The 19,230-nt window shown below is 46.0% G+C and overlaps 1 protein-coding gene across 1 annotated transcript in view; it reads right to left on the bottom strand.

Moving 5' to 3' along the window:
* The window catches only part of LOC135055101 (pulmonary surfactant-associated protein D-like), a 455,316-nt gene extending 441,743 nt beyond the window's left edge, over positions 1 to 13,573 (bottom strand). The window contains exon 1 of the mRNA XM_063958749.1: positions 13,555 to 13,573. The gene's annotated coding sequence lies outside the window, so the exon portion shown is untranslated. The remainder of the gene's footprint in view (positions 1 to 13,554) is intronic.
* Between the last annotated feature and the right edge of the window lie 5,657 nt (positions 13,574 to 19,230).

Raw genomic sequence — 19,230 nt, 5'->3', positions numbered from 1 at the left:
AAAAGCCAATGAGCCAAAGCGGATTCGGAGTTAGTGAAATTGTTGAGGCATCGTGACCGCATTCAACTGAACTGTGGCCTTCTAGTGGACATTAGCATAGACCCCGGAACTCATCAGACTATTACTCAAAATATAGTTCCAAGAGAAAGGGGCCGCTCTCCTGCTTGAAGCATATCATGATAAATCGGGGCACTTTGGCACCCAAAGCAGTATAAAGGAGAAGATATTTCTGGATAAGCATGAAGGATGACATCGAGGAATGGTGCCATGACTGTGTGCCATGCAGCCTTAAGAGACATCCTAATCTTAATCAGAAGTACCCTCTACACTTGATCAAGAGTCAATATCCATTGCAGATCATCACTATGGACCATATCAAACTTGAGCCCAGTACCAGCGGTTATCAATATGCTCTGTCTATGACGGATCATTACAGTAAGTTCCTGGTGGTGGTACTAGCCAAAGATCTCACCACAAAGTCCACAGCCGAACTGCTTCTCAAACACTTTGTCAGACCATATGGGTAGCCAGACTGTATTCTCACCGACCAAGGCCCTGCCTTCGAGTCACAATTGTTCTATGAACTTTGCTCTTACTATGGCTGCCGCAAAACTAGAACCATGGCTTTCCATCCACAGGGGAACGGACTGTGTTAGCAAGCTAATCAAACTATTATTGAAATGTTAAGAAGTCTATCACAGGACGATCGGGCAAAGTGGCCGACCCTATTGTCCGAGCTCACTTACCTGTATAATAATACCGTACACTGTTCAATGGGATTTACACCTTATTATCTCATGTTCAGCCAACAGGGCAAACTACCCCAGGACTTGGAGTTGAATTCCCCAGCGACCCATCCTGAAAAGCTTCAAACTAACTGGATCCGTGAGCATCAACAGAGGATCAAAATAGCTCTAGGCAATGTAGAAAAGAGAGTAGAAATTGTTCACCAGCATCAAGAGAGGGACTACAATGCACATATCCGGCCTGCGCCTCTAAAAGCGGGAGATACGGTCCGGAGGAAGTGGAATCATCGCTATAGCAAACTGGATACCAAGTGGGAACCTTTCCCTTACATCGTGATCAGTGTACTGGAAGGTGAGCAATATATTTATGAAGTTTGCCAAGACTCAGGGGGACCGGTCAGTGCCATGTCTTGTGATCAACTGAAGCGCAGTACTGCACAAATTCCTGAGGAAGAACAGGACTTGTCTGTGACAGAAGGGCAGGAAACTCCGGAGGGTGTTCCATTGCATGACCCCATAGAACTTCTGACATTCATGAGTGGTGCAGTTTTGTTGAACTCAGTACAACGGTCAGACCCAGAACCCATTGAAGAGATATCCTTGGCACATGGTGATCAGCCTTGTATTGAGCATTCCCAGGTTGGGGGGAAGGTATCTACCCCAGTCATCAGAAGGTCGAAACGCAGTACTAGAGGCACCTTACCTCTAAGGTACAGAGATTGAATTAGCCAGATCGGTATATATACTATAGAGATCGATTCAAGTGAAGAGGCCTGAATTGTTCCATAGATAGAGAGAGAATCCTGTTAACAAAATGTTAAAGGCCAATTTCTTTATTGTATGTGGGAAATGTCAGATGTGTGGGGACATGCATCATTTTAGCAGGATCGTAAGTGGCAACCCACCAAAAGAACCTTCTCCCCTTGTACATTTACTGTGGAGTGCCTTATTTATATTTATACTGTATATATATATATATATATATATATATATATATATATAAAACAAAAGATGAGAATAGGCGCCTCCTAGTGCATTAACTCACATAAACATGTGACCTCCACCTTAAATAACACCCTGGTGAATTCAAGGTGTACCTTGTATGGTGGAATTCCAACCACCTAAATGAATCGCAACATACCATGTATTTCAGTGTGTAATGGGGATATTTTTCATCACGATGATCCTGGTGGAAGTCCAGGCCGTGGGCAAAGGACGAAACGCGTTGAGTGTTTTATCGTATGGACGACTAATAACAGATAAGCTGTCTTTCATCTTTCATATTGTACGGGCAACCGCTTTTATTTATGACCAATTTTTTGAAATAAATGTGTTTTTATTTGTTATGAAACATATTGCACTATTGGTCCCTTTTTGCTTTTATCCTGTTTTATGTGAGATAAAAACTAGGGAAAAGCACCACCAGGATCATCGTGATGAAAAATATCCCCATTACACACTGAAATACATGGTATTTTGCGATTCATTTAGGTGGTTGGAATTCCACCATACAAGGTACACCTTGAATTCACCAGGGTGTTATTTAAGGTGGAGGTCACATGTTTATGTGAGTTAATGCACTAGGAGGCGCCTATTCTCATCTTTTGTTTTTTAGATTTCGAACGGTTAGCCTGAACAGCAAACCACAGGAGAAAAGGGCTGCCACCCTATACAATACGGGTAGTGCACTTCCAAAAGGAAAGTCCTGTCACCACAGAGGAGGATAAAGGACATTTCACTGAGCTTTAAGGAGAGGAGTAGCGCCAATACCACCTTTTTTCTTTATATATATATATATATATATATATATGCACCTGATCTATTGTAATAGTATATATAGATATAAATGCATAAGATGTTCTGTTATGCCCCTTACAAATTGGTGACAGTGGGGTATGTCATCATCTATCCTGTGGCCAAGACATGCATTGGTGTCAGTGTATAATAAGGGACCCAGTGAAGCCAGCACGTGTGGAGAATTTGGCACCCCATCATAGCTGCCACAAGCTCTAGTGTGACTTTTGTGCCCCTTCCTCTGCTGAATGCATCCCTGACTGGACACTGTTAAACTTACAGCAGGGATAGGACTACCTGTGCCTTGAGTGCTGTGTCTTGCATGGGGACAATGACCAATAAGCAACAGGCATATTGATCCCAGAGAGAGAGAGAGAGAGAGACAGCTTTGGCAGTGGCAGTTGCAGCCATCTTCAGAGACAGTTGGGCAGCAGCCATCTTAGAGGGACTCAGAGCAGCAACTTGGAGCAGAGGCAGCTGCTGGTGTGTGACAGGAGTGCTGTACAGCTTATGAAAAGCCAGATTCTATTCCCGGTGACCAGAGATCTTCATTGTAGCAGCCAATCAGTAATACCAGCCTCCTGTGGGGATCCCATTGCTTCCAATGCTGCTGGCTGACAGGCATCTGACAGAGCAGAACAGTGATGGGCTCTACTGACTGTGTAGCTGGATACTAGGCCACGCTGCCTACCCTCCTTTTTGAAGGACAGCCCTAGGGGTAGCCCTGCTTTGGTGGAGTTTAGACTATGGTAGGAGCAGAGGCAGTGTCTTGCTGCAGCTGCAGACAGAGGTCATACAAGAAAACAGGTGGGTATACCAGCGCTGGCTGAATTACATAAACAATGAATGGATGGTTGGTTTAAAATTAAAATAATCTGATTTTATTATCTACAATAACAAGAAGAATAAAATCTCTTCTCTAAAATATGCAGATACAAAAATAATAAACAGTACATGGATTATTGCCACCAATAGAGATGTATATGTATATTGCAATACAAGAGAAGTTCCACTTCTGTACTCCTGTATAGTTCAGGAAACTTGGCTAGGACACTTTAGTCAAGTGTCCTAGCCAAGTTTCCTGAACTATACAAGCATAGTTTTGGAACATAAAGCTGCATAAGTACTCTTTAAATGCACTTCCAATCAGCAGCTAGTTTTATCCAAGGACACCATTAATTGACTTCAGTTGTTAATCTGCAGTTAAAGGAGCATCAGCATTGCAGGGAGCATAGTGATACAGTACTTCCTCTCTCACGACTCGCAATTTATAGACACCACTGTCACACAGCTATACAGGGAAACTGTCAGCTAAGGACAGATCATTTTGTCACAGAAGTTATATGGAGGTACTTACAGGGTAGCAAGACTGTCTGAATGTGGCCTTGCTCGTTGTTTTTCCGTCAGTTTAGTCCTGCAAGAGCTACATATTTTATATAAGACTGTGAACTATCAAAACTGTGATCACTGAATAAGGGGCTATAGTTATTATGACTGAGTTCTGCAACATGAACTATTTAATGGAAATAAACTAGTACATGGGACCCCACTTATAATGCAATATCTATGTTATTACTTTTGCTGCTTTTATTAGTTCGTTAAGATTGTTGATGGTGGATAATACATTCGGTAATGTTTTGTGGTAATGTGTATTCCATGCACAAAGTGTTATTATAAATTGTGATAACTACTTCTAAGCTTTACAGTAGAGAAAAAATTACCCAGAAGCATTCCAGCTAAATAAAAACTACTGAGGAGCAACTGTGTAATTAATGTGTGTGCTAATTGTAATTTAAACTATATTGTGAATTGGCAGGTAAAATTACATCCGTGAATAGGATACGTACAAGATGTCTGACCCACAGACTCCCACATCAACGTCAGGCCGGAGGCTTCTGCCCACTTCTCCCAGGCGGGAAAGCTCGACTACTACAATGACGGCATCACCTATTACCATGCCGTATGATTTTGGGGTCCCATGGTTACATAAATGTGCTGGAAACACGCTTTTTGGGAACGACCACCTTTAAAGAGTTTAAGGATAAAATGCACTCAATGTTTCGTTTATACCCACTGAGTGAGAAACAGCAAGTTGAGATTTCAATGGGACAATTGAAGGGCCCTGCATTGCGTGAGGTCAAGGCCTGGGAAGACAGTGAAAAGGAGACAGTAGAGTGCATCTTCAATAAACTGGCAGGAATATTCGATTCAAAGATGGTGGCGGAGTTGAAAAGTCGCCTTTACGCCAGGAAACAGAAACCCAATGAATCATTGCAGGAGTTTGCTCTTGGGCTGCAGGAGGCCATGAAAACAGTTCAAGCTCTCGATGCCTGGGAGGTTGGGCAGGCCGATAAGACTCTAATCAACCTGTTTATAGAAGGAGCACAGGGGGAAGCGATTTGTTCACAACTGTGAATGTGGAAATGGCAACAGCCAAATAGCTTCTTCTCCAAGTTTTAGGAAAACGTTTTGCAAATACTCAGATTGAATCAAAGTGATGATGCCGAGGATGAAACATCATCTGAAAAACTGGAGGCTGAAGGGTCCAATGACACTAAACCGTGCATCAGGCTTGAAACCCTGATACAGAGAGGAGCAGTCCTCCAACAGACCCAAACACCAACTGGGTCAGATCCTGTAAGCCTTCTTGGAAGCAAGCTTACATAACTAACACTAAAGCCGGCTCAGATGGATCAGAGGTTGGAAGAGCTTGACCGAGGACAAGATCAAGGCTGACACTGGGAATGGCACCAATGGCACAGTGAAAGAAGTTGCTCTCGCTGGGATGTACCCAGGAAATCAGACCCATGGATGACCAATCAATTCAACTCTCAGAGAAGGTTGATTTGCAGAGGTTGTCATCAGAGTGGACATATTGAGAGAAATTGTCCTAATGTTAATTTAAACTGAGATCCCGAGGCAATGGACAGACCCCCAGGAGGAAGGTCATTAATAGGTCTATCGTCTCAGGAGTGGTGGCACAGGTATGTTGGTAAATGTCCACATCTGAAGATTCGGGTCAATGGAGTAGAAATAACAGTGCTTCTGGACACTGGCTCTTAAGTGTCGACCATTCGACTCACAGAGTTTCTCCAGCACTGGGAAGAAACTGCTATTGTGACTCCACCAGTTACCTGGCTCCATCTACAGGCCAGCAACAAACAGCCGATTGCATATCGAGGTTATTGGGAACCTGATCTGGTGATTGGTAAAGCCAAATTGTATAGACAGGGGTGTCTAGTTATGACTACATCTAACATACATCTACCTCTTGTGATCTTGGGTATGAATGTCCTGAGGAACTGCCCCGATGAGTTGGTAGAAGCTCTGTGCAGTGAAATGAGGTCCACTACTTCTAGGGAGTGAAAGGCTTTACAACAGATGGTTCGATTGCTAGAGAAGCAGAGGAGATTTACTAATGGGCGGGGGGAGATTGGTAAGTCTAGAATTACAGATCGGCAGCCTGTCCTGTTAAAGCCCAACTTTGAGCATGTGGTCTGGTGTAAGATGAAGATTGGCACCCTTGGACGCGACTATGAGGCCTTGATAGAATCCTATGACTATGATGGACAACAACCCTGTGCTGTGGTGAGAACATTGGCAACCGTAAAACATGGAAGAGTGCCTGTGCACCTACTGAATCTGCATTATTAACCCATATGACTCTACAAGCATTACTCAATGGTGAAAGTAAGACAAGTAGACTTTCAGGACATCGTGGGACAAGGTGTGACTATGGCCCCAAAAAGGGGTCGCAGCGGGAGAACCACTGGAGGTAATCGAAGAGACTTCATGGCGGGCCGAGATACAAATTGGTAATGCGGATACTCCCGATGACAAAAGAGAAGGTGTGCTGCAGGTGGTATGCAGGAATGCTGCAGCTTTTAGCCAGTATCCTTCAGACTTTGGGAAGGCAGAGAAAGTGTATCACCATATCCCTACAGGAACAACTCCTCCAATAAAAGAGCGACACCGGCCTTTACCACCAGCACTATATCAGCCTGTACGAAACATTATTGCTGAGATGCAGGAAGCTGGAGTTATTTGTGAAAGCCACAGCCCCTGGGCGGCCCTGGTGGTGATTGTGAAAAAAAAGAATGTCAGTCTTCGTTTTTTGCGTAGACTATCACAAATTCAATGCCGTGACACACAAAGATGCCTATTCACTCCCTCGAATTGAGGAGTCCCTTACAGCCCTGAAGATGGCAGCATTCTTCTCCACGCTAGTTCTTACCAGTGGATACTGGCAGATTCAAATGATCCCCGAGGACAGGGAGAAAGCAGCTTTCATGACCCCAATGGACTTATTTGAATTTGAGAGGATGCCCGTCGGGCTCTGTAATGCACCAGCTATGTTCCAACAGGTTATGGAACACTGCCTTGGGCACCACAATTTTGAAACGGTATTGCTGTATCTCGATGATGTAATCCATCTTTTAAAAAAATAATGTAGAGCACTTGCAGCACTTGGAGGAAGTGTTTAGATTATTAGACAATTCTGGGCTGAAACTCAAGCCGGCAAAATGTCATCTTCTCAAGCCACAACTACGGTATCTTGGTCATGTTGTCAGCAAAGAAGGAGTGATGCCTGACCCAGAAAAAATACAAGTTGTTCAGGGTTGGCCGGTACCCAGAACAGTCTGAAATGTTTGAAGCTTCTGGGATTTGTTGGCTACTACCAACGCTTCATAAAACACTTTGCAGAAGTGGCCGCCCCATTACATGAACTCTTAAGGGGCAGATCTGGCCTTGAAAGGAAAGGGTCATCTTTTATTAATTGGGGCAAAGAACAACAGGCTTTTAATAAACTAAAGACTTTAGTGACCGAAGCTCCTTTACTTGCCTACCCCGATTATGACAAACCCTTTCAGGTGTATACTGACGCCAGTCACCAGGGACTGGGGGCTGTGCTGTCTCAGCGACAGGAAGGGCATGAGAGAGTGATTACATACGCCGGTAGGGGCCTACGCAGGACTGAGCGGAACGGTGAAAATTACAGCACCTTTTGCTTGCTGGAATTGCTTGCTCTCGTCTGGGCCATCACTGAAAAATGTAAAAACTATCTAGCTGCCACGCTGTTTATCATCATGACAGATAATAATCCTTTGGCTCATCTAGATACTGCTCAATTAGGAGCCCTTGAACAGAGAAGAGTATCCCGTCTGGCCAATTTTAGTTACAATGTGTCTTATAGAAGTGAAAAATGAAACAGTAATGCTGACGCCCTGTAACGGCTTCCCACTGCCGATGTGGCCGAGGAAAGTAGGGACATAAACGAAGATGTTGAAATTCTAATATTCAAACCCTCGAGAATGAAGAGGACTGTCACTTAAGACCTCTTGTCTGTGTCAACCAATATGCATTCTGAGTGCCTTTAGTGTAACGCCTCCACTATTGACTGGGCAGGAATTCAGCTGCAAGGTCCAGTGTTGGAAGAACTTATGGCCTTACTACGACAGCAGCGCCAGTTGAACAAAAGCCAATAAGCCAAAGCGGATTCGGAGCTAGTGAAATTGTTGAGGCATCGTGACCGCATTCAACTGAACTGTGGCCTTCTAGTGCACATTAGTATAGACCCCGGAACTCATCAGACTATTAATCAAATTATAGTTTCAAGAGAAAGGGGCCACTCTCCTGCTTGAAGCATATCATGATAAATCGGGGCACTTTGGCACCCAAAAGATGGAAGCAGTATAAAGGAGAAGATATATCTGGATCGGCATGAAGGATAACATCGAGGAATGGTGCCATGACTGTGTGCCATTCAGCCTTAAGAGACATCCTAATCTTAATCAGAAGGACCTTCTACACTTGATCAAGAGTCAATATCCATTGTATATCATCACTATGGACCATATCAAACTTGAGCCCAGTACCAGCGGTTATCAATATGCTCTGTCTATGATGGATCATTACAGTAAGTTCCTGGTGGTGGTACCAGCCAAAGATCTCACCACAAAGTCCACAGCCAAACTGCTTCTCAAACACTTTGTCAGACCATATGAGTAGCCAGACTGTATTCTCACCAACCAGGGCACTGCCTTCGAGTCACAATTGTTCTATGAACTTTGCTCTAACTATGGCTACCGCAAAACTAGAACCACGGCTTACCATCCACAGGGGATCAAACCCTTTCAGGTTTATACTGACGCCAGTCACCAGGGACTGGGGGCTGTGCTGTCTCAGTAAGGAAGGAAGTAAGAACAAACGCCTTACTTCCTTTCTTACCTCACACTCACTGCTTGACCCATTCCAGTCTGGCTTCCATCCTCTCCACTCCACTCCACTGAAACTGCCCTTACAAAAGTATGCAATGACCTCCATGCTGCTAAATCTAAGGTACACTACTCTCTACTTATTCTACTTGATATCTCTGCTGCTTTTGACACTGTGGACCATCCTCTCCTAGTGCAAATCCTTCACTCTATTGGTCTGCGTGACACTGCCCTCTCTTGGCTGTCTTCCTACCTTTCTGACCATTCATTCTCTGTCTCCTCTCATGACTCCACCTCCCCCTCACTTCCACTAACTGTAGGGGTACCCCAAAGGTTCTGTCCTTGGTCCTCTTCTCTTCTCTCTCTATACGTCCTCACTAGGTAAGCTCATTAGTTATTTTGGTTTCCAATATCATCTCTGTGCTGATGACACCCAAATCTATCTTTCCTCTCCAGACCTCTCCTCTGCTCTCACTCGTATCTCCAACTGTCTCTCTTCTACCTCTTTCTGGATGTCCCAGTGCTTTCTTAAACTTAACATGTCTAAGACCGAGCTGATCATCTTCCCTCCCTCCCGCATAACCTTACCTCCTACAATCTCATTATCTATTGATGGCACTACTATCTCCTCTAGCCGCCAAGTGCGCTGTCTTGGAGTAATTTTTGACTCCTGCCTCTCCTTCAAACCACACATTCAGCACCTCTCATAAACCTGCCCTTTTCATCTAAAAAATATTTCCAGGATCAGATCCTTTCTGACCCAGGATGCTACTAAGACTCTTATCCACTCACTGGTCATCTCAAGACTGGACTACTGTAATCTCCTACTGACTGGCATTCCTGACAAATACCTTTCTCCACTCCAATCTATCCTCAATGCTGCTGCCCGGCTCATCTTCCTCACCAAACGCACTACGTCCACCTCTCCTCTCTTACTAGACCTTCACTGGCTCCCCTTCCCTTTCAGAATCCATTTCAAGCTTCTCACACTTGCTTACAAACCCCTCAGCCACTCCTCTCCCATCTACATCTCTGACCTTATCTCCCTTTACACTCCCACCCGTCCTCTTCGCTCTGCTAATGCACGCCGACTCTCCTGCCTACGGATTACTTCCTCCCACTCCTACCGCCAAGATTTTTCACGTGCTGCACCACTTCTCTGCAATTACCTTCCTCTCCCCTCAGATTCTCCACCTCTCTACAAAACTTCAAACGGGCTCTCAAGACCCACTTCTTCACCAAACCCAGTCAAATCTCATCCTAACCCTCTGTTCTGCGCTCTCTATGTACCCCATCTGTGTCTCCCCTGTCTGTCTACCCCTCCCCTTTAGAATGTAAGCTCTCACGAGCAGGGCCCTCTTCCCTCATGTGCTTATCCTTTCTTACTTTAATATTCTTCAACTGCACCAAATCCATCAGTCTTCTGCCGCCTGATACTTATTCCAGTGTCATCTGCTGATGTAACTATGTTCATTTACCCTGTATTTGTCCTATACTGTCATTAACTGTAAGTTGCTGTTCTCCTCTTTGATTATTTGTTTATGTAATCTGTAATTGGGTGCAGTGGAACCCTTGTGGCGCCATATAAATAAAGGATAATAATAATATAAGTGTGAGCGAGCTAATCAAACTATTATTGGAATGTTTAGAAGTCTATCACGGGACGATCGGGCCAAGTGGCTGACCCTATTGTCCGAGCTCACGTACATGTATCATAATACTAAACACTGTTCCCCAGAAACCCATCCTGAGAAGCTTCAAACTGACTGGATCCGTGAGCATCAACAGAGGATCAAAACAGCTCTAGCAATCGTAGAAAAGAGAGTAGAAATTGTTCACCAGCGTCAAGAGAGGGACTACAATGCACATATCCGGCCTGCACCTCTAAAAGCGGGAGATACGGTCTGGAGGAAGTGGAATCATCACTATAGCAAACTGGATACCATGTGGGAACCTTTACCTTACATTGTGATCATTGTGATCAGTGAACTGGAAGGTGAGCAATATATTTATGAAGTTTGCTGAGACTCAGGGGGACCGGTCAGTGCCATGTCTCATGATCAGCTCAAGCGCTGTACTGCAGAAATTCCTGAGGAAGAACATGACTTGTCTGTGACAGAAGGGCAGGAAACTCCAGAGGGTGTTCCATCGCATGACCCCATAGAACTTCTGACATTCATGAGTGGTGCAGTTCTGTTGAACTCAGTACAACGGTCAGACCCAGAACCCATTGAAGAGATATCCTTGGCACGTGGTGATCAGCCTTGTATTGAGCATTCCCAGGTTGGGGGGAAGGTATCTACCCCAGTCATCAGAAGGTCGGATCGCAGTACTAGAGGCACCTTACCTCTAAGGTACAGAGATTGAATTAGCCAGATCGGTATATGTACTATAGAGATCGATTCAAGTGAAGAGGCCTGAACTGTTCCATAGATAGAGAATACTGTTAACAAAATGTTAAAGGCCAATTGTATGTGGGAAAAGTCAGATGCGTGGGGACATGCATAATTCTAGCAGGATCGTAAGTGGCACCCCACTAAAATAAACCTTCTCAACTTGTACATTTACTGTGGAGTGCCTTATTTATATTTATGCTGTATATATATATATATATATATATATATGCACCTGATCTATTGTAATAGTATAAATAGATATAAATGCATAAGATGCCCTGTATGTTATGCCCCTTATACATTGGTGACAGTGGGGTATGTCATTATCCATTCTGTAGCCAAGACATGCATTGGTGTCAGTGTATAATAAGGGACTCAGTGAAGCCAGCACGTGTGGAAATGTGGCACCCCATCATAGCTGCCACAAGCTCTAGTGTGACTTTTGCGCCCCTTCCTCTGCTGAATGCATCCCTGACCGGACACTGTTAAACTTACAGCAGGGATAGGGCTACCTGTGCCTTGAGTGCTGTGTCTGGCATGGGAACAATGACCAATAAGCAACAGGCATATTGATCCCAGAGAGAGAGAGAGAGAGAGAGACAGCTTTGGCAGTGGCAGTTGCAGCCATCTTCAGAGACAGTTGGCCAGCAGCCATCTTAGAGGGACTCAGAGCAGCAACTTGGAGCAGAGGCAGCTGCTGGTGTGTGACAGGAGTGCTGTACAGCTTATGAAAAGCCAGATTCTATTCCCGGTGACCAGAGATCTTCATTGTAGCAGCCAATCAGTAATACCAGCCTCCTGTGGGGATCCCATTGCTTCCAATGCTGCTGGCTGACAGGCATCTGACAGAGCAGAACAGTGATGGGCTCTACTGACTGTGTAGCTGGAAACTAGGCCATGCAGCCTACCCTCCCTTTTGAAGGACAGCCCTGGGGGTAGCCCTGCTTTGGAGTAACAGATGGTGGGAGCAGCAGAGGCAGTGTAACTAGCTGCAGCTGCAGACAGAGGTCATACAAGAAAACAGGTGGGTATACTAGCGCTGCCTGAATTACATAAATAATGAATGGACGGTTGGTTTAAAATGAAAATAATCTGATTTTATTATCTACAATAACAAGGAGAATAAAATTTCTTCTCTAACATATGCAGATACGTAAGAGGTGCGGCGGTGCGCGTGCTGGTGCCTGCTGCCGTGCAGGTGTAGTTTCGGTACTCACCAGGCGCCGCTCTCTCTCACCTTCAGGTACCGGAACCTTCAACGGACCTGGCAATGTTCAGTCGGATCCGGACACGGCGATTCCCTCTTAGAGCTGACAGACGAACGAGCTGAGGAGAAAATAGTCTACCTTAAGGGGGGTATCAACCCTTCTTCCACCGGAAGAGGGGATACCCCAGGGGTGACGGCGACCTTCACCGGTTGGGTGAAAGGTCATCACTGGCACAAAGCCTCAGCCACCCAGATTTCACACACTCGCACTCTCGCGCGTAGTGTGATGAAGGGGATTCTCACGTCCGTGAGCAATCCCTATTCCGGCACTCGGGGACAGACAAGGGACAAATGTACACAGATGCTACTCACCGTTACAAGTCTTGCACTCCGATCTTCTCCACTTACAGGTCCCTGTAAGGAGGTAAAGAGAAAACAGCCGTGCAGGGCCAAGAACTATCCTAGTGTGCGTCCGCTACACTAGCTACATAAACAGAGCCCTCAAACTAGCTCGTGTGGGTGGTGCAACACAACTATGCACAAACTTAAAACAAACAGACACTTTGCCCTGCACGGTAACAACATACATCACAATATCGGATTACAAGATCCCACGGTGCTGTCCCTTTAAGTACCCGACTCAGAACACCCGGTAGTGGGGGCCGCACAGTTCACCCACCTCCTGTACTCTCTTCTCAGGGGCTCAGGCTGAGCGGACCTGCCTACCTAAACACCTCAGGGTGGCCTGGGCCTAGTGCCCAGTGCCACCTTTATTCACCTCGGGGAGCACTTATTCACTGGGCCTAGCGCCCCCTGACTGCACACAGGCCGGAGGCCTGACTTCACCCACGGGCCTAGCGCCCGCCTAACTTGTTGCCCGTTGGGTGACCTGGGCCTAGTGCCCAGGGTCACCTTATATGTACCTAGCGGCCGCCAAATTTAACTAGGGCCTAATGCCCTCTAATGCCCCCCACAGGCCTATTGCCTGGATTGCTGCTCAGGCCTAATGCCCGCCTACTGCGCCGTTTAGGTGACTTGGGCCTAACGCCCAAACCACCAAACCTAATGGTGACCCCCAAGTTCCTATCTGCGCCACAGGCCTAGTGCCTGAACTTTGCCCCCGGGCCTATTGCCCGTCCCTGATGGTCTAGGGAGGAAAAGGGGAGGGGGTGAGCGTAGCCTCACTGAGGCCTCACCTGATCCAGGGATCTCCGGCACCCTCTTCTGCCGCTGACCCGTCCTGGCCAGCGCGCCGCGTCCGCTCTTCAGCGTCCAGCCGCCGCTGGACATCTTCCTCCTGCAGGCCGACGTCTTCTGGCCTCTTCAGCGGCCACCGGAGCTCCTCTTCACACGGCCGTCTTCTTCTCCTCGCGGCGTCTTCTCCTGCGCTCTTCCACGTGCGCGGTCTCTTCGGCTCCCGCCCGGCGTCTGACGTCAGACGCCGGGGGCAGGGCCTGTGACGCGGTGAGCGCCGATTGGCTCACCACGCCCGCTTCTGATTGGCCAGCGCCCCGCGAGCCACGATTGGCTCGCGGACGGCGCCGGATTTCAAAAGCCGCGGGCGGCGCTTCTGATTGGCGGCCAGAACGGCGCCAAGTTTAAACTGCCGCCGCGCCGCTACTCGCCGCCGCCGACAGCCCGGTGCAGGGAAACGTCCGATCCCTGCACCGGACACCCGCCGCCGCCGCACACCCAGCGCTGGGGACAGACAAGCTGCCCCAGCCCTGTCCACCCTCACGCTCTGCAGGGGACACAGATCCCCTGCACACTGTTGTGGTGATGTGCCCTGGGACACAGGGCACATCTCCACAGATACAAAAATAATAAACAGTACATGGATTATTGCCACCAATAGAGATGTTTATTTATATTGCAATACAAGTGACATTCCACTTCTGTACTCCTGTATAGTTCAGGAAACTTGGCTAGGACACTCTAGTCAAGTGTCCTAGCCAAGTTTCCTGAACTATACAAGCATAGTTTTGGAACATAAAGCTGCATAAGTACTCTATAAATGCAATTCCAATCAGCAGCTAGTTTTATCCAAGTACACCATTAATTGACTAGTTGTTAATCTGCAGTTAAAGGAGCATCAGCATTGCAGGGAGCATAGTGATACAGTACTTCCTCTCTCAAGACTCGCAATATATAGACACCACTGTCACACAGCTATACAGGGAGACTGTCAGCTAAGGACAGATAATTTTGTCACAGAAGTTATATGGAGGTACTTACAGGGTAGCAAGACTGTCTGACTGTGGCCTTGCTCTTTGTATTTCAGTCAGTCTAGTCCTGCAAGAGCTACATATTTTATATAAGACTGTGAACTTTCAAAACTGTGATCACTGAATAAGGAGCTATAGTTATTATGACTGAGTTCTGCAACATGAACTATTTAATGGATATAAACTAGCACATGGGGCCCCACTAGTAATGCAATATCTATTTTATTACTTTTGCTGCTTTTATTAGTTCGTTAAGATTGTTGGTGGTGGATAATACATTCTGTAATGTTTTGTGGTAATGGGGGTCATTCCGAGTTGTTCGCTCGCTAAGTGCTTTTAGCAGCATTGCACACGCTAAGCCGCCGCCCTCTGGGAGTGTATCTTAGCTTAGCAGATTTGCGAACGAAAGATTAGCAGAATTGCGAAAATAAATTTCTTAGCAGTTTCTGAGTAGCTCGAGACTTACTCACACATAGCGATAAGTTCAGTCAGTTTCGTTCCTGGTTTGACGTCACACACACGCCCAGCATTCGGCCAGCCACTCCCCCATTTCTCCAGACACTCCCACGTTTTTCCCAGACACGCCTGCGTTTTTCCGCACACTCCCAGAAAACGGTCAGTTTCCGCCCAGAAACACCCATTTCCTGTCAATCACACTACGATCAGCAGAACGATGAAAAAACTTTGTTACGCCGTGAGTAAAATACCAAACTTTTGTGCTAATTTACTTGGCACAGGCGCACTGCGTACATTTCACATGCGCAGTTTGCGACTAATAATAATGAGCGAACAACTCGAAATGACCCCCAATGTGTATTGCATGCACAAAGTGTTATTATAAATTGTGATAATTACTTCTAAGCTTTACAGTAGAGAAAAGTTACCCAGAAGTGTTCCAGCTAAATAAAAACTACTGAGGAGCAACTGTGTAATTAATGTCTGTGTGAATTGTAATTTGAACTACAGTATATTGTGAATTGCCAGGGAGACTTACTCCCTAATACTTACCTGTAAATTGTAACTTTCCCACGTGATACTTACCTAGAGTGTCACACTTACAGCCCTAAAATGTGACATAATGTAAACTAGGGAATTACTATGGATCTTAAATTGGGAAAAATATTAAGTAGGGCACTACTATGGTTCAGAATAGGAACTATTATGGTGCATAAAATTAATAACTGCTGTGGAGACATGTCTCTCAAAATGCATTGGTACAGAGGCCCCTTCAATATAAGTTAAGGTTACACCCCCGGGCATGGACTTGGTGCCGCATTGTCATTCTGCAGGCGATTATTCCAGTGCTACTCTGTCACCCAGCATATCAGAGGAGATGGATCTGGACCCCCAATGTATAATATGCTATGCCAGTGGTTCCCAAACTTTATAGAATCACGGCGCCCTAGAGCATCAGAAATTTTTTCACGGCACCTCCAGGCCAAATGCATCTTATTGAGAAATTTAGAAAGAAATATTAAATTAAATAAATTGTGTTTATATGCCATCCATAAGTTCAATTGTGTAGTGAGAGACAAGATTTGCTTCTTTTTGTCCACATATTTTATGATTAGCAGCCAGCAGCACTGGTTTTGCCTGTTAAATTGACCACAAATAATTTTATTTGGTCCCGGATCACCAATCCAAGGCACCCCTATAATTGTCCCGAGGCACCCCAGGGTGGCACAGCACACAGTTTGGGAACCACTGTGCTATGCTGTTTTACTGATTTCTGGTAAAGTCCCTTGAATTGACCACTGCTGTTTCCAAGTTTTATTGTTATTTTGGATAGACAAAAAGTATTTTATGGTATTTTGTTTAAAATCTTTTAACCACTTAACTGAGGATTTTTCCTTCAAAACTGTTCATAACATTGTTTTTTTAAATGTTAAAATGTTATTTAAATTAGTGATGTGCACCGGACATTTTTCGGGTTTTGTGTTTTGGTTTTGGATTCGGTTCCGCGGCCGTGTTTTGGATTCGGACGCGTTTTGGCAAAACCTCACCGAAATTTTTTTGTCGGATTCGGGTGTGTTTTGGATTCGGGTGTTTTTTTCAAAAAACCCTAAAAAACAGCTTAAATCATAGAATTTGGGGGTCATTTTGATCCAGTAGTATTATTAACCTCAATAACCATAATTTCCACTCATTTCCAGTCTATTCTGAACACCTCACACCTCACAATATTATTTTTAGTCCTAAAATTTGCACCGAGGTCGCTGGATGGCTAAGCTAAGCGACACAAGTGGCCGACACAAACACCTGGCCCACCTAGGAGTGGCACTGCAGTATCAGGCAGGATGGCACTTTAAAAAAATTGTCCCCAAACAGCACATGATGCAAAGAAAAAAAGAGGCGCACCAAGGTCGCTGTGTGACTGAGCTAAGCGACACAAGTGGCCAAAACAAACACCTGGCCCATCTAGGAGTGGCACTGCAGTGTCAGACAGGATGGCACTTTCAAAACTTAGTCCCCAAACAGCACATGATGCAAAGAAAAAAAGAGGCACACCAAGGTCGCTGTGTGACTAAGCTAAGCGACACAAGTGGCCGACACAAACACCTGGCCCATCTAGGAGTGGCACTGCAGTGTCAGTCAGGATGGCACTTCAAAAAAATAGTCCCCAAACAGCACATGATGCAAAGAAAAATGAAAGAAAAAAGAGGTGCAAGATGGAATTGTCCTTGGGCCCTCCCACCCACCCTTATGTTGTATAAACAGGACATGCACACTTTAACGAACCAATCATTTCAGCGACAGGGTCTGCCACACGACTGTGACTGAAATGACTGGTTGGCTTGGGCCCCCACCAAAAAAAGAAGCAATCAATCTCTCCTTGCACAAACTGGCTCTACAGAGACAAGATGTCCACCTCATCATCATCTTCGGATTCCTCACCCCTTTCACTTTGTACATCCCCCTCCTCACAGATTATTAATTCGTCCCCACTGGAATCCACCATCTCAGATCCCTGTGTACTTTCTGGAGGCAATTGCTGCTGGTTAATGTCTCCACGGAGGAATTGATTAAAATTCATTTTGATGAACATCATCTTCTCCACATTTTCTGGAAGTAACCTCGTACGCCGATTGCTGACAAGGTGAGCGGCTGCACTAAACACTCTTTCGGAGTACACACTGGAGGGAGGGCAACTTAGGTAGAATAAAGCCAGTTTGTGCAACGGCCTCCAAATTGCCTCTTTTTCCTGCCAGTATACGTACGGACTGTCTGACGTGCCTACTTGGATGCGGTCACTCATATAATCCTCCACCATTCTTTCAATGGTGAGAGAATCATATGCAGTGAAAGTAGACGACATGTCAGTAATCGTTGGCAGGTCCTTCAGTCCGGACCAGATGTCAGCACTCGCTCGAGACTGCCCTGCATCACCGCCAGCGGGTGGGCTCGGAATTCTTAGCCTTTTCCTCGCACCCCCAGTTGCGGGAGAATGTGAAGGAGGAGATGTTGACGGGTCACGTTCCGCTTGACTTGACAATTTTCTCACCAGCAGGTCTTTGAACCTCTGCAGACTTTTGTCTGCCGGAAAGAGAGATACAACGTAGGTTTTAAATCTAGGATCGAGCACGGTGGCCAAAATGTAGTGCTCTGATTTCAACAGATTGACCACCCGTGAATCCTGGTTAAGCGAATTAAGGGCTCCATCCACAAGTCCCACATGCCTAGCGGAATCGCTCTGTTTTAGCTCCTCCTTCAATGTCTCCAGCTTCTTCTGCAAAAGCCTGATGAGGGGAATGACCTGACTCAGGCTGGCAGTGTCTGACCTGACTTCACGTGTGGCAAGTTCAAAGGGTTGCAGAACCTTGCACAACGTTGAAATCATTCTCCACTGCGCTTGAGTCAGGTGCATTCCCCCTCCTTTGCCTATATCGTGGGCAGATGTATAGGCTTGAATGGCCTTTTGCTGCTCCTCCATCCTCTGAAGCATATAGAGTGTTGAATTCCACCTCGTTACCACCTCTTGCTTCAGATGATGGCAGGGCAGGTTCAGGAATGTTTGGTGGTGCTCCAGTCTTCGGCACGCGGTGGCTGAATGCCGAAAGTGGCCCGCAATTCTTCGGGCCACCGACAGCATCTCTTGCACGCCCCTGTCGTTTTTTAAATAATTCTGCACCACCAAATTCAATGTATGTGCAAAACATGGGACGTGCTGGAATTTGCCCAGATGTAATGCACGCACAATATTGGTGGCGTTGTCCGATGTCACAAATCCCCAGGAGAGTCCAATTGGGGTAAGCCATTCTGCGATGATGTTCCTCAGTTTCCGTAAGAGGTTGTCAGCTGTGTGCCTCTTCTGAAAAGCGGTGATACAAAGCGTAGCCTGCCTAGGAACGAGTTGGAGTTTGCGAGATGCTGCTACTGGTGCCGCCGCTGCAGTTCTTGCTGCGGGAGGAAATACATCTACCCCGTGGGCTGTCACAGTAATATAGTCCTGAGTCTGCCCTGCTCCACTTGTCCACATGTCCGTGGTTAAGTGGACATTGGGTACAACTGCATTTTTTAGGACACTGGTGACTCTTTTTCTGAGGTCTGTGTACATTTTCGGTATCGCCTGCCTAGAGAAATGGAACCTAGATGGTATTTGGTACCGGGGACACAGTACCTCAATCAAGTCTCTTGTTGGCTCTGAAT

Source organism: Pseudophryne corroboree, chromosome 3, assembly GCF_028390025.1.
Source record: "Pseudophryne corroboree isolate aPseCor3 chromosome 3, aPseCor3.hap2, whole genome shotgun sequence".
Lineage (NCBI taxonomy): Eukaryota > Metazoa > Chordata > Amphibia > Anura > Myobatrachidae > Pseudophryne > Pseudophryne corroboree.
This window is presented reverse-complemented; position numbering and strand designations above follow the sequence as displayed.